The sequence below is a fragment of the Primulina eburnea genome, chromosome 18, assembly GCF_022965805.1.
Source record: "Primulina eburnea isolate SZY01 chromosome 18, ASM2296580v1, whole genome shotgun sequence".
In the NCBI taxonomy this organism is placed as follows: domain Eukaryota; kingdom Viridiplantae; phylum Streptophyta; class Magnoliopsida; order Lamiales; family Gesneriaceae; genus Primulina; species Primulina eburnea.
In genome coordinates this window covers 5,735,057-5,750,359 of record NC_133118.1, presented here as the reverse complement: position 1 = coordinate 5,750,359, position 15,303 = coordinate 5,735,057, and positions in this window count along the sequence as shown.

Genomic DNA, 15,303 nt, shown 5'->3' with positions numbered 1-15,303 from the left:
AATAACAACTCATTTCTTACAGATTCGAAGCATTGAATCTGAGTGTATAACGTTAGTATTCCGAATCACTATTTTTGAACCCCGTGAGAAATGAAAATTTGAAAGTTTGCAATCAAACATACTTACGTAACAAAACATTAATAATGAAAAGTGCTATACAAAACATTATATCAAAGACATTTATCAATTATCATTAAACATTACTAAGGTGTGAACAAACCTTCCCATAAGCTTCACAACAATTTGACAAAAGCAGCACATCATTCTACTTAGTGCCATCTAAGTACCATAACATATATACATTGTTGAGAAGAAACAAAAAACCAAAAAACAGGTCATACACACCAGTACATTTCGATATACAAGTAGACTCTCAGCCACGGTTTTTCACAGGTGAGCAACTTGACTGTGAGCTTTGGATATCAGTTTGTTCTTCATCCCACACGTTACCTCCACCGCCCACCATCTTTGGACCATTGATGCAATCCAAAGTCTTCATCCTGCTACAGCCGGCAGCTTCAACATTGAGAAGCACATCAGTCTTTGCTGTCAGGCTCTCGTTACCACATGGGGATTTTTTGTCTGCAGAAGAAACATTGACATCTTGGACACAACTGGATTTTGGACATTTAGGAGGTGAGGGTAAAATCTCAACTTCGTCGTCTGAAGTCAGATAAATATACCCGAAGTCTTCTTTCCAGAAACTGGGCAGCAGGTATTTCCAACTACTTGTAATACTTTCATCAGAACTTTGTGCCTTTTTTTTACTCATTCTCACTTTGAAGTACACGAGGAAGATTGAAATTTAGATCTTCTATTACTTCTTTTGTGTGCACTTTATCTCATTTGTTCGTAAGCTTTAAATAGGAAATTTGTAGACACAACTAACTCATTAATTTCATCCGAAACAAAACAATCAAACTTCAGATACTTTTCTTTAGTGCAGGAAGTAATTTCAGGAGTTGGAATAGCAGGAATGGAAGGCGAAGGAAGGGCTATATACTGGATGGGAGAAGGCCTTAGTAGACTGTAATTGGATCGAAAAGAGAAGGATAAAAGGCGCTTTAGCCCTTAATACCCTTTAGAAAAAGGATGAACCTCACCTACGTTTGAAAACGAACTGCTCTTATGCACCTTACCTAGTGGCTGGATCGACAGCAAAAGCTACTCCAACTTCAGCCTCTACTGAAGGAAAGGCAATAGCTATAGAAAGTTCTGCTACCTAAGAGGTAGGGCTTGCTATAAGATACGGGCTTTCTGGCATGGAAAGACGAACTCAATTGGAGCCCTATACCATACATCCTGCTGCCTCGGGACGACTGCACGTTACATCATAGCAGCACGACCAAATAGAGGCAGCAAGCAGCCCGGTTGGGCGCTAGCGCTTTATATTAGACTAATAATATATAATATTAATGTTGGGCTTTTCCCCCTTTCCATCCCTTTATCCAATTCCCTACAACTGATTTTTATTTATACTACTATAAGACTTCTATTCAAACATGATGGATATTGAAACCAGCAACTTCTTATCTTAGGAGAGTAGCTAGACTGAGTTTCCACTTCTATACTCCAGTTTACAGAGGGCTAATGACTGGCTTCTTTGTCTAGTCGCAACTTTCAAACTTAGCCTAGCCAATTGGGTTGTTAGGTTCCTGATTACTGCCCTAAGTAAGACTTTCGTTCAGTGACATCACAAGGGTTGGTTTGCACGCTTAGGGCCATTGGTAGGGGTAGCATTGACTATTGGCTTACTCCAATCCTATCTTTGGTTCTTTATAGCTGATAATCAGTATAAACTAAGGGGGTATAAGTGCATGATTCTTTCTCCCACAAGCAACGAGAAAGATACCGAAGGAGGATATGAGAAATCCGCGGATTCCCTAAAGCTAGAGCAGCTACTTCCTTAGAACTGCTCCGAGATGGTATTCAAGAAAAGCTCACTAGCAGAAAAAGGGTTTTGAAGAAGCCGACATTGAATTGAATACCTAAACTGCCTGCCTTTCTTTCAAGATCAAGATACTACTTGTGGGGCCCTTGGCTCCTAATCGTTATTATAATGCAATCTGATTAGGGTTAATTAATCACAGCGGAAAACGGGTTTAAAAATCTCATTACGATGAGCCCAAAATATTTCTTCTGATATTTAAATACTAAAAATAGTATCTAAATTCAAATCATAAAACACGCCCACACATATTCAAAACCAATCACATACAAACATCTCATATCCTCGGGACATGCCCCGGTATATAGATACATATACATATATACTGGGAACAAGACATAAACATAAAACCTCAGCCCAAGCTGTGGCTCCCTCCAGAAGTACCATCCCCGGTCTCCTGATATCCTGGAGTACCTGCCATTGTCCACACACAAAGACAACAACAGCCCCCCTTGGGGGTGAGCAAAGCTCCGTATGGAACAACCAATCATATATACAACAGATATCTAAACAATGATATATGGTATGCAATGCATGTATGTCGTGGAGGTATCAGGTCAAATGCCCATCCACTGAGCACATGTCAGAATCAATCGAATCGCTATCAAATCAAATCAATGCTCGAGCTGGCACACCGGCCGATATGGGAATACACATATGATAGCGTCGACGAAGCGCCATCAATCCCACATCTCATATCCAATCATATGGGGCCACAAATGTCTATGTTTTAAGGGTCATGTAATACCAAACATAGCATTGTGTTCACAAACCCCGGAATCCAATCAAATCATATCAGGGTATCCAAGGATCATAGCTCAACGTGCATGTCATGTATCGATGTATGCATAAAATGATGTGTGTTAACAAAACATTTATTTTATACATCGATATCTCAATCTCAATGTCATGTATGCCACATCAAATCATCAAATAGGCACATAGACACGTATTCAAATCCAATCAATCCAATCATATATCATATAATACAGATACATGTCGTATGTTACCCGGTCGCAACATACCTCAATTCTTTGTTTCCAGTTGATGTAGCCTGAAGATATTGATATTACACTTTATCTACATCAATAACATATTCGTTCCAATCAATTACATACTCTAAAATCATTAATATGAGTTTCAAATATCATTTGAAACTTTAATAATTCATATCAAATCCAAATCATATCATAATTCAATTTCGACTTCGAATATACGTTTATTGTCGGTTATTCTACTACATATCAGAAATTCAACTTCAAATACATGCTATTCCAGTACTTTGATATTTATAGCTGCTGGAACTAGAAGAAAATTACCTCAGTCTGAAGCCCTTAACGCGCAGATAACAAATATATAATTTGTTTCGCGTTTAGACAGTGTTTCGAAGTTGATTCGTAAGAAAGAAATAAAATCTCTCTCGTGTATCTCGAAGTTACTGAGGAAGAAAATGAAAAAAACGAAGACAAAAGCTCGTTCTTATCAATGCACCGCTCTCGCGCTCGGGCGGTAGAATTCTCGCGCCCGAGCGCGAGACATTCTGCCTCCGAGAAACATTTCTGCCGCGCTCGAGCGGTCAAAATTTACCGCTCGGGCGCGGAGTGTTCTGTCCGAGAACACTAGCCCTTTCTTCCTTGGCGCTCGGGCGGTCATTTTCTACCGCCCGGGCGCCACATGTTCTGTACAAATTTTGGTTTTGTACTATTTTGGCGTCCGGCCTTTCTAATCGAGCTTTTACAACGTCAATTCATATACAATATTCATTTCTCAATTCCATTGTCAAAATATACATCAAATACATAATCACATGACAATTTCATTAATTATCGATAATCATAGAAGATTTACGATAATACGATACACGGTCCTTACACTACTCCTATGATTTCATTACAGGGAAAAGAACTTAAACCTCTCAAACTCGGAAAAGAAAAATCGAATCTTTCTTGAGCAGGAGCAATAGACACCGAAAGGTGTAAAGTGAGTGCCTCCGCTTCTGAAAGAGCTGCGGTTAGAACAATTCCAATTGAGCTTGGATTCGCTGCATCAATGTCAATAAATGTGCTTGCAGAGTGGGGAACTATAAGCATAACAGCTCTTGAAAAAGAAAGAACTAGTCTTGATGCCGAAAATCCCATCTTTTTTTTGTAATTAAAGTGAACCTATAACTTTCTACCTTAGTGCCGCTGTTGGAACTGCAGATTCTTTATGACTGGACGGGTACGACCTCTTGCTTCTCAATGTCATAGAATGGATAGGTGATGTTTCCAACCGGAAAAGACGAAAAAGAAAAAATAAAGAAAATAAGAGCGGGTGAAGGAGTTAGAGATCTGTGCCTAGACCTTGAAGTCACTTTCGGGATTAGCTTGATTTGGGCTAGGAAATACTTCTATTTTTAGCATATTACGTGAAACCTATACTCTTATGGTTAGTTCGCATCCTCACCATCTAATTAAAACTCATTACCGACTGCTGCAACCTTTGCCGGGAAAGAAGAAGGAATTGAATCCAAACCCCTAACTCGAGCCTAATTCTTCATCTGCACCTGAGACAAGTAACGGATATCCCACTCCGGGTAAGCTAGCATAGAATAATAATATAGAAGATTCGAATTTGATAAAGTGATTTTTGAAACTAAGAATGAATTCTCTCTAGTAGGGGGTTATTCGGGTATGGAGAAGTCAATGTATTCAGTCAACAAAGAAATCAATCCTCGAAGGACCAGTAAAAGGAAGGAAGACACATCCATTTGCCTCGCAGAGGACAGAAAATCTTCTTGGTAGCAGTGACCAAAGATCTGTAAACTCCCGTCTACAGAACCATCTGTACCACCAGGTGCTACTCTTCTTCGCCATTTACTATACTATAGAATAGATCCGTCCCGATCCTAGCCTACTTGACTACGTTCCCATTTCTCCAAAAATGGTTGAATACAAAGTCTACTGCTTATTCTTATTCAACTCATAAATCATTGAACTAAGCCGGGTAGTTACTTTATAGTAATCCTGTCTCCATACGTTTATTCCATAGCCTATTGACCAAGCTAGATCTGCAGCCAGTGACGATAACTAAGTAAAGAGTAGTTTACTGGGACAATCCACTAGATCCATAAGCCCGTAACGGAAGATGAATAGCCTTTCTTTTCCTGTTTCCCGTTCGATCCCGCCCGAACTGCATTAAAAAATGAAGCAAGGAGTTTTTTCTCTGAGCAAAGTAGTCTAGCCGTAACCACTACAGGCAAAAAAGTAAAGTAACCGAGGGATTACCAAGCTAGAAAGAAGAGTTGGTTTTGAGTTCACTTCCATCTTACTTATTTAGTCTTCTCCTATTCTAAGTAAACCCCGCCCCCATATGCCCTGGGTAGACATGTGAAGGTAGACTTTGACCGGTCTTGGTCTGTGTTTGGGCGTGCTAGCAAGGCTAAGGCTGGAAAAAAAGTACATCAAGATCAGTCAAGTCATCACTTATTCGATTGTTGATTCTATTCCCTAGCCAGGTCGAATAAATACCATATTGGTTCCACATGCCGTCGCTAGATTGAGATCTGCAGGGTGGCGGGTACTTCGACTGCCTTGTATCAGGTGAAGAGAGGGGGGGTGGTAGGCTTAGTAGGGCTCGAACCTACAATATCACCGTTATGAGCGGTACGTTTCAACCAATTAAACTATAAGCCCTTACGGATCTCTACATGCAATTTGCTCACTTAGGGAAGAGCGGATGGAAAGGAAAGAGGAGGCCTTTGCTCTATCTGCTTCTGCCTCTTCCCAGGAATGAAGAATTGGATAAAAAAAATGATTTTTTCTATTTTTTTTATTATTGTTTATAGATAGCTATAGAATATTATATGTCTATTATTATTATAAATAGAATTTAAGCAAGCGGCCCTTTCGCGACTCAAACAGCCGGTACACTTTCCGGCTCGCAACGGCTCAAACGGGCGGGGGCTCTCTATTTGCTTGCAATGCCGGCTGTTCGCCTTTAGTTAGAAGTCAAAGTAGAGGGTTTTTTTAACACAATTTAAAAGAAAGTATAAAAGTATAGATGAAGTAAGAAAAAGTATATAAGGAGTGAGAAAGAAAAACTTGGTTACGGGAACCGAAGGTTAGGCCGACGACTTTAGTAGAGATACACCTAAAAAAGTTTATTCCTACCCTTCCCCTTTCTGTCAATGTTACCAATTCCCGGAATACCTCGTGTATACAGTTGTACAACTACTTTATTCTTCCGACTTCTTTAGCCACTTCCGCATCTGTCGTATTCGGGAAAGCTTGCTTCGTGGCGGAGCATTTAGCAATGCCAGCAGCCTGGTGAGGGCTGGCTGTCTGAGGACAGGTTAAGGCAGGGCCTGCTGGGCTTGCTTCACATGAGATTGGGCGAGGGAATCGAAAAGGGGCGCTTATCAAAGTATAAAAAGAAGTTTCTTTATCTTCCCGGAAACCACTGCATTACATCCAGCCTCTTTGGGCATAGTTGAATTGAGTAAGAAGGAAAGTGGGAGAATGAGGAATAAAAAAATTGACAGGTATTAAACATATAGCACTAGACTCTAATTTCTTTTATAGCTTTTGCTGGTGGGATCGAGAAGAAAAGAGACACCTTGATCGTCCTTATGGCATGGCCGTATCCGTAGGTACCATTATAGGCCGCTGGCTTCGAAGAGAGAGAATATCTTTATTAGTAGCCCATTGATGCAAGTTTTGTTCTCTCTCTATGTAAGAAAGTCACGCTTCGCTTCTCTACTCTACTCCCGCAGAGATTTCTCGTATAAAGAGCTGTTGTCGAGCTTCATTACATAGGTGAAAGCTCGAACTCCATTAACGAGAAACTCTCTTACTCGCTTGATACGCCCATCAATTCATTAATGAAAGCAAGTTCTGTTCAAAAACCTCGTCCGAGGTCAAAACAAGAGTTGTTAAGCTTAAGCTGCTTATTCGATTGCTATTCTTTATATGTCACTTCCTCGCCCATTAACAAGGCAAGAGCAAGTGCCACAGATGATTCGAGAGCAGTATCGCCATTACTGTAAACGAGGTCTGCCGAAATCGCAGCTTTCGGACTTGGCTTGGAAAACCAAAACGAGCTTTATTCCGAGGTGGTGAACCACATTATCTCCAGGGTAGAAATAGAGCCGACCGTCGAGGACCACCAGAACTGGCTTGAGAAAGAGCCCTAAGCCTGAGATGGAGCCTAGCTTTCTGACTGGGCAAACAGCTCCTACCTCGTTAGACGAATTCGCTCCTAGAGGAGAGCGAAAGTGATCTATTGAGTCAACCGGGGCTCTTTATAGCTCTGCCTTTATTCGGATTCCCCTTGAAACTAGTCCCGTCTTTGCTGCTTTTCTAAGAAGTTCCTATAAATAGAAATGCCCACTCTCTTTCTTCTAGTCGAACGTCTTAAATTAAAAGGCGGCTGACTCTTCCACTTCTACATGAACCATCCGCTCCTTTTACTGTATCGCTTACGTTATATAGGAATTCCTGAGCCCAAGAGTTAAGAATAACAAGTTCTTCATTACCTAAAATAGAATAATTGAGAGAAAGATATTGTGATGATAAAAAAAAATGAGTGGTAAAACAAGACAGAAATGGGCCTGTTATCATTATTAAGAAAACCCATTATTGGTTAGTAATGGAACACAAAAGAAAGGATAAAAAAAGAGAAATTTCTTTCTTTCGAAATCGTTTTATATATCCGATGAATTGAATCTAGTAGTTCAATTTGTTACTTGTTTGAATTGAGTTGCATGGATTTGGATACGCATAAAAAACCACAAAAGAGGGAGTTTTGTTTTATGGTTGTTCCATATACATCGGCTTTGGCTCGACTGAACGTTTTGACGAAACTTCAGTTAAGTTATGTTATATAAAAAACAGGATTCTTGCATTTTTTCTCTCCTGCTGAGAAAGCATTCATTCTTCAGCCCATTTCCTTCCTTTTCTCAAAAGACTTCAATTGGTACGCGCAAAAAATAGGCCAATTGTTCAATTTCTCGTGAAGTCAAATTCTCATCAGTACGGGTCAACGGAATAGCTCCCCGGCCTCTGATGTCCATATAAAGGATACGACGAGCATAAATACCCTCTGAAACTTATATTCTAACGGACTGAATATCTTTTATACGGAATCGTCCAGGAAATTGTGCACCACAAATGGGAACTAATAAGGAGACCCGCGATCCCGTAGAAAGACATCACGAGCCCTTGTGAAAAAAAAAACAATTTGCTGAACCGGAACAAATGATATAAAATTTATACCAAAGGAAGTTCCAACCAATAAAAATCCTAATAAACCTAAAAAAACGATAAGGGCCCAGCAAAAATGACTTAGTTTTCGAGACCCCGTTATAAGTTCTATCCATATATATATATATATATATATATATATATATATATATATATATATATATATATATATATATATATATATATATATATATATATGTTCTGATCGCCAACTCATAATTGATCCGATTTCATTTTATTGGAATTGAGAGAATACCCCAAATTCCTTTTACTTTACTTTTTTTTGTTTCCTAAGGAACTCTCATCAAACTAGTGCTAGTTGATGTGAACCCTTAGGAGTTTTTCATCAAATTGGTTAGATCTAAACTAATAACATACCCTTGATCCCAATATACATATTGATATACATATAGATCCACCAACTTTAGGTATCCAATGATCCTGCTCTATTTGAAACTAGCTAGAATTTATTTACCCATAGATCATTTTCTGCAGGCATAATAGCTTTTTCCTTTAGAAATTACATGTCATACCATATTTCCCGAAAGAAAGAAATATATGTGTTATGCTACAAGTATAAGTTCAAAAAAAAACGGGATTTAGCAGCAAAGCCCCCATTACAGGTTGATCATAGCAAGGAGTCACTGGCCCCCGGTCCTACTCACCCAGATTGCTGCCATCAGTCAATCGCCCTTTCCATGCTTTCACTACTTGGCTTTACTTACAAAAGGATACAGAGCACACTTAAAGCACACCGATCTGTCATTTAGAATAACTCCTTGGTACAGTCATTTTACTTTGCACCATTGAAGGGCTAAAGCGCCGTCTACCTTCTCTATTGGCAACCACTAAGACTGATTCTTTCTCTTTTGATGATGCCAGCAGAAGCTATCTTGGAAGTAGAAGCATCTCAGCTTTATTGACATGATTGAACATTTCCCTTTCATTCGTGCTAGTAGAAGCAAGGTAGCTTCCCTTCCCCATACCTATTGAATATCCTTTTCTAACTTCCCCAGAGAATCTTGGGCTAAGCTAACTCCTTCTCTCAGGCTACTAAAAATCTGGGCTCACTAGCCCTTACTCTAATAGACCCTTGTAGCCTATTGGCCAAGTAAGTTTCAATTCCTCTCCCTATGGCGGAGCACCATGCTCAAGCGATCATATTGATCTCACAGGATCCCTCTATTCATTCCATCTCAATCCCATCCTAACTAAGGGGTGCTTTCACTCCTTCTAGAGGTTGCGATTAGGATGCTCCTTGGACCTTATGTTGAGTCTATCTCCACGACATCACCTCACTCAGAGGATCCGCGGTCTATCTAAAGTTCAGATATCCATGCTGTGCTGTGGCATTGCTTTCATTAAGTTATTCTAGAAGCTCTCCTATCGCATAGTGAGCCGTTATCAATGAAGGATGCAGAATTGGGTTCGTGCACAGGGGGATGGCATTCCAAGGGTTCTTTTCTACTTTTGAGCAAGTTGCAGTCTTTGCTAGGGCAAAAGCAGGAATATTTGCTCCAGTGTTAAGAAGGATGAAATTGCTAGACCGGAGTAAGAGGGATTTTAGTAAGGCAGTTTTAAAAGCCTATTCTAATTACTTCTCTTGCAGCCAGTCCTGCCTTTGGCAGTGCCCCTATGATCGAATGTGAGCAAGTTTTTCCGGGATACGTTGCGTCTTTCATTATCTTTGGGTAATTTATCTAGTGGTAGTCTCGGCTTAATATTATGCTGAAGAAGTAGTTGCCTACCCATAACCAGTATAAATTGTAGTCCTTCTTAAGGCCATTCCATAATATTCTATTCCTTTTGTAAGACTTCCAGCAAGCCCTTATAATGCAGCAAAAGGAAGGATAAGAGCCCTTTCCTAAGATGTCTCTCTCCTTGCTTATTGATTAGTCGTCGAGCAACTCCGTCCCTTTCTGTGGGACAAGCTTTTTAAAATGCTTATAGAAAGCTAGTTTTCATTTCAGGCAAGGTTAGAGTTCAAGCCAGGTTACAGTTATTCTTCAAGGCAGGGGGAGTTGTTTTTATCGCCTGTGATGGTTCAGGCAATTCTACTTCTGATCTAGCAAACCCCTAATCTAACGAGCCTGTTGCAGTCCTTAGGCGAGCAAGTCAGTTTGAAAGCTAGATTCCTTACGCAAGAAAGCCTGGGATAGAAACGAAAGCAAAGGATCTTAGGTAAGCCACTATTTCTACTTCTTTTTCAAGCGAGCAAGAGAGGACTAAGGCAAAAGGGCTAGAGCCTGTTCAGTTTAATAAAGTTTTTTATCTTATATCATAAGGGATTACCCGTGCCATTTCAATTCCTTGAGTGAATTGATAAAATATCTCATATTACTTGAGTGCTTATGAGTATCTATTTCCAGGTCTCCCTATGCTTGGAGGGAGGGTTTCATTCTAATTCTTCACCATCTGACGTTGAAGGTTCTCGGGTAAGCTAGAAAGCAAAGTAAGCCAAAACCTGTGGAAGTATCTCATACCTCACCCCTCTTAGGAAAGGCAGCAGCAATAACTCTCCGGGCTAGCTCTCTCGGGCTATTCTAATCAGTGCTTCTACGTCGGTTCAGGTGAAGTGCTTTCATCCCTTGTTACAGCGAGTGTTCCAGTGAGAGCTGTCCCTTTTTCAAGAAAGTAAAAAAGCCCAATTGGTAAGGTAAAGGTAAGCTCCTCCTGTTGAAAGCCCATCTAATCGAGTTGTATTTTCATATCCTGGAGTTGCATAGCCAGTTGTTTGACTTTCTAATAAGCTAACAAGCTAACGATCTTACAGGCCCAATATACTTTGCTTGGTAGAACTATTGGGCTTTGGCTCTTGGTCCACTCCTGCCCTTTGTAGTGCTTCCGCAAGCCCTGTCATATCTTCTGTCATGCGTTCTGCCTTCCCTGTGGAAGAATGCGAAGCTCCTTCAATAGAAGTTGGAATTGGATCTCTTCTTTCTGCGAGCCATTTCTAGTCTGCCCACTAGAAAAATGAAAGATTACTTGTCTTTTCTTTCGCCTTAAATTGCTAATGCTTTCGAGTAAAAGCTAGGTTGTTTGAAAGCCTTCCAATTGGAGTGCTATCATTTATACTCTTAAGACCGAGCATAAGAGCTAACAGGCATACCATAGGGATAGCTTTTATAACAGTTCTAAGGTGAGCCCCTCCTCTTCCATCCATTGATTCTGTCTGCGAGCCTGTTGGAGTCCTCTTTTTTAGTGGTCCATACGAAGGAGTTCCCCAGCGAATGACTTTTTTCCTTACAGTTGTGAGGCCAGACCTAAGAGAATGACTTTTCCAGGCATTTCTGCTTATCTTGGATAGGTCAGATATGGCGTGTATAAGGCTAAGACGGAATAAGGCTTGTAATAGATGTAACGCTTTAATATGTTAAATCTTTTAGTTAAGCACTCCCATTTCGCTAATCCTAGTGCTTCGTCCTTACAATGCTTCTCCTTTACCTGGGGTTGAAGTTCCACAATAAGAATTCTATCTTCCCGGCCCTGGCTCTTTCCTTCCTTGCGCTTGGAGTTGGAGGTCCTGTTGCAGTTGCTAGCAATCTAGTTTCAGTTTTTTGAATTCCTCTCTTTTTAAGTGCTAAGTCTTTCCATGTGCTTTGATAGGGGTAATATACTATCTCTAGTCGTCTCCCAGAGATCCCGATTGAATTTTTTAATGAACTGGAGGAGGGAAGTTGGATGTTTTTCTCTATTTATCATCACTACGGGCCATATGGCCAGATCAACGTTGTCAGAATGTTCAGGGCCTGCCCCTTTGAAAAGGATGAATGCCCCACCCATGTGATATCTGCTAAAGGCTTCGTCAGTGAGGTGAGAATTTCAGCCCTATCTCTCCTTCGGGGTTCAACCTCCTTAAGCTGTCAGCGGGCATAATTGAAAAAGAAAGGCACTCTATGTTCTCGTTCTCGGTGCTCCGGTCAAGGTCAATTCTCTACTTGTCTTCACCTTCGGACATCAAGAAAGCCGAACTGACTCGCTGGCTTTGCTTTGGCTTGACCTCTGATGTATGGAAGTACGTGGTTGAAGTAAATTCCTCGGAAATGCAGCCGGAGGGCAATCTGTCTTTTTCCCCGGTCTGGTATGTCTTTTGCGCCAGCTTTCTTTCCCATTGGTTACGGTTCTCTTGTCTCGGTCATCTCATTTTATGGTTTCAGCATATGGCTATGGTTCAGATACAGACTAAATACATACTTTCTTTCGTGCTTTGATCTCCGCTGGTGGAAGTAGAGTGGCTATGGCTCCTGACCATTCAAAGTAGTCATTCTTGGAAAACAATGCATGGCATGCTGTTCCAACTCTACGTTCATGCCCTCATATTTGTGATGCTCGCTTTCTTTTATTGCTTGGCAGCTTTTCAAAATCTTCCGGATAGTCACCGCGCCATTCATAGCCATCAGGGAAACAGCCCTCCTCCCTCAAGATGGTCCGTCTTGCTTCTGCTTGATAGAAAAGAAAGATTTGTGTTTAGCGGGACAGGATCACCGGGAATGGAATACATAAATGAAAAAAGAGAAGTGTTTACCCTTGACCAACCAGAGAGGAGAGCTATAGGAGCAAGACTGTGTTTGGACTGGACGCATGCCGAACGAAGATCGTGTCTATTTACGCTCAAACAATCCATATAGGTGGAAAGCTGGAAGCTTCAATAGGTCCCTGCTGAACCATAGAGTGCTATGATGGGGTATTTCAGTCCGTCCCTACTAAAGCGGCTTAGGCGTCGCCACGGATAGGGCATCAAGGTTGAATTCCTTCGAAGAAGAGTCCAGTTAACCACTCCTATCATTGGCTTCCCGCATCCTCAGGGGGGCCGCTCGGACGAAGAACCGGCAAATCGAGTATGGAATTCTAGCTCTTTTGGGGCATCAACCACAGCACAGGTTGCGGACCTATCGAGATGCTTCCTTGCAGAACCCAACAAGGGCTGTAACTCAATAGAGTGAGTGGGAAACCTTGTAAACACGAACAGGAGAATAGAGATCGGTCTGTCTTGTCTTAGACTAGCCCTACTCCATCCATCTTGGCTATCTTGAGCTTATTCATAAGCTTGGGGCTACTTTTTATTTTCCGCTTACTACTAGGGCTTCCAGCACTAATTCCTACGCTTAATCGGGTCTCATAGTCCCTGCTGTGACCTTCACAGCCTGATTAATGCGCTTTTAAAGCGCACTTCTATGGCCCTTCGTCGAGCATTTTCGAGTTTCTTTCTCAGGATGTGCCTTTATCTTCACCGGCATACTTATTGTGAACTTTTGTATGCGATTCCTGCTGTTCGTTACCGGTGAGTGTAGCATTGATTAGTTATATAGTCTTGAGAAATGGTTGAGCATCTTGTATAATAATCTAGGTTTTCATAATGTCGAGCATCTTTTCGCTATGCTATGCTAGCTTCTTTGATTCAGAGCTAGTTTCAAACTAAAAAACTATAGGGTAGGGGCTCTTCCCGCGCTATTGCGTACGTACTTAGCTTAGCTAGTTTAGGGCTTCTATCGCGCTATATTTTAGCTAATTTTAGGCGAAAAAGACGGGTTTTAAAAGCTAGAGACGTTCAATACATGCTTTTTTATGATAGCTATTGAATCTTGTTAGTTAATCCATGGTCGCCCCCGTCACAAAGTGGCTAATGCCTATCGGTACGCCGTGCGCACGAAAGGATCTCAGCTGGTGTAGGGTTCTCGTCCTACAGACCTCATTTCGGTGCCATTGCAGTGGGCTCACTGGGCCCTCCAGCTTTTAGATCGCTCTTCTTGTGCGCGAAGGTTTTGTGGGCCCACGACATCTTGATCCGATCCCTCTCTTGACTCGCAAGACGCGCTTTACTCACCATAGAATAGATCGAGGGAGGTTCGAACTCCCATTGCCTGCTTGTCAGGCTAGATTCCATCCGATCTTGTTTGACTGCTTATATACAAAATAAGTTAACCCTTCCAAATAGCCCAAAAATGACAGCCATCAAAAGGCCTAAGCCCATATAGCCTCGGCCTGTCCAAATGATGTTCAGCGGTCTCTACCCAAGTAGCTGTGGCCCATGATCCAAAGAACCCGCAACCAGTCAATCATGCTATCCTTACCTTCCAACCAATCGGCCAATCACGCTATCCTTACCTTTCAACCAACCCCTTCGATTCCGCTTCTGCAGCAGTATAAAATCTCGGTCCCTTACCTTGATGCCTACAGCTCAATTTGTTTTCCAGTGATGGCAAGAATCCGCGAAATACTTCTTTTTCTTCTTCTTGTGTTGTTTCTGAATGGCATCATAGCTACACGAGGGAAAGCGATGCTGCCCACTCTGCCGCAAAAGGGGGCCGCTTTCTTCCCCCAAAAAATGCCAGTTCCACCATCAGGGCCCAGCAAGCAGCATAATTATGTTCCGAGGCTGCGTTTCATTCCAGCAACAGTAGTATATGGTTCAAAACGCCTTGTTCCATCCGGCGCGAATCCCCTCCATCACTAGTATAGTGGAGGTCTTATTTGTATTGCAATAATGAATAAATGTACGAACACAAATAATGAGCAGACCAGCCCACTTTTATATATGGGTTCATTTCATAATGTATTTTTGTTTTGAATAAAGAAGTGCGCTCCTGTTAGTGTAACGTAGGTGTCTTTCTCGGTTGATGGATGGGATAAATGCCTATATCACTTTGTAATGTTATTGTCATGTTGATGCTATTGCTATATTAAAGAATAGAATCTAAAAAAGTTGCTTTAGTCCCATTCTTTATAATTGTCTTTCTCGTACTGTGTAAACGAACTTCAAGTCTTAATTGTGTACTCACCAGGAAGAGTCATAGCCTAGGTTTGGGCCACCTCCGATGTCGATCTGCAGTAATGGTTTGTTTTCGAAAGTAGTTTTCCGAGGTAGGTTATATTTTAACCTAGAGCGATTTGCCTGCTTCTTTCTAGGCTATAATTTACCTGTATCATGCAAATGTCCAACACTTAGGTGCTTTCTAAGATCATCCTATATGAAAGATGTATGACATGTGTGGATAATGAATGACTTGCATGGTATGCAATCTGAGCGTCCACAGAGTACAAAAGATAAGACCTAATAAGAGAAATGAGCTTAGCACAACACGATATGGGATAGAAACCTAATCCTAAAAGGAG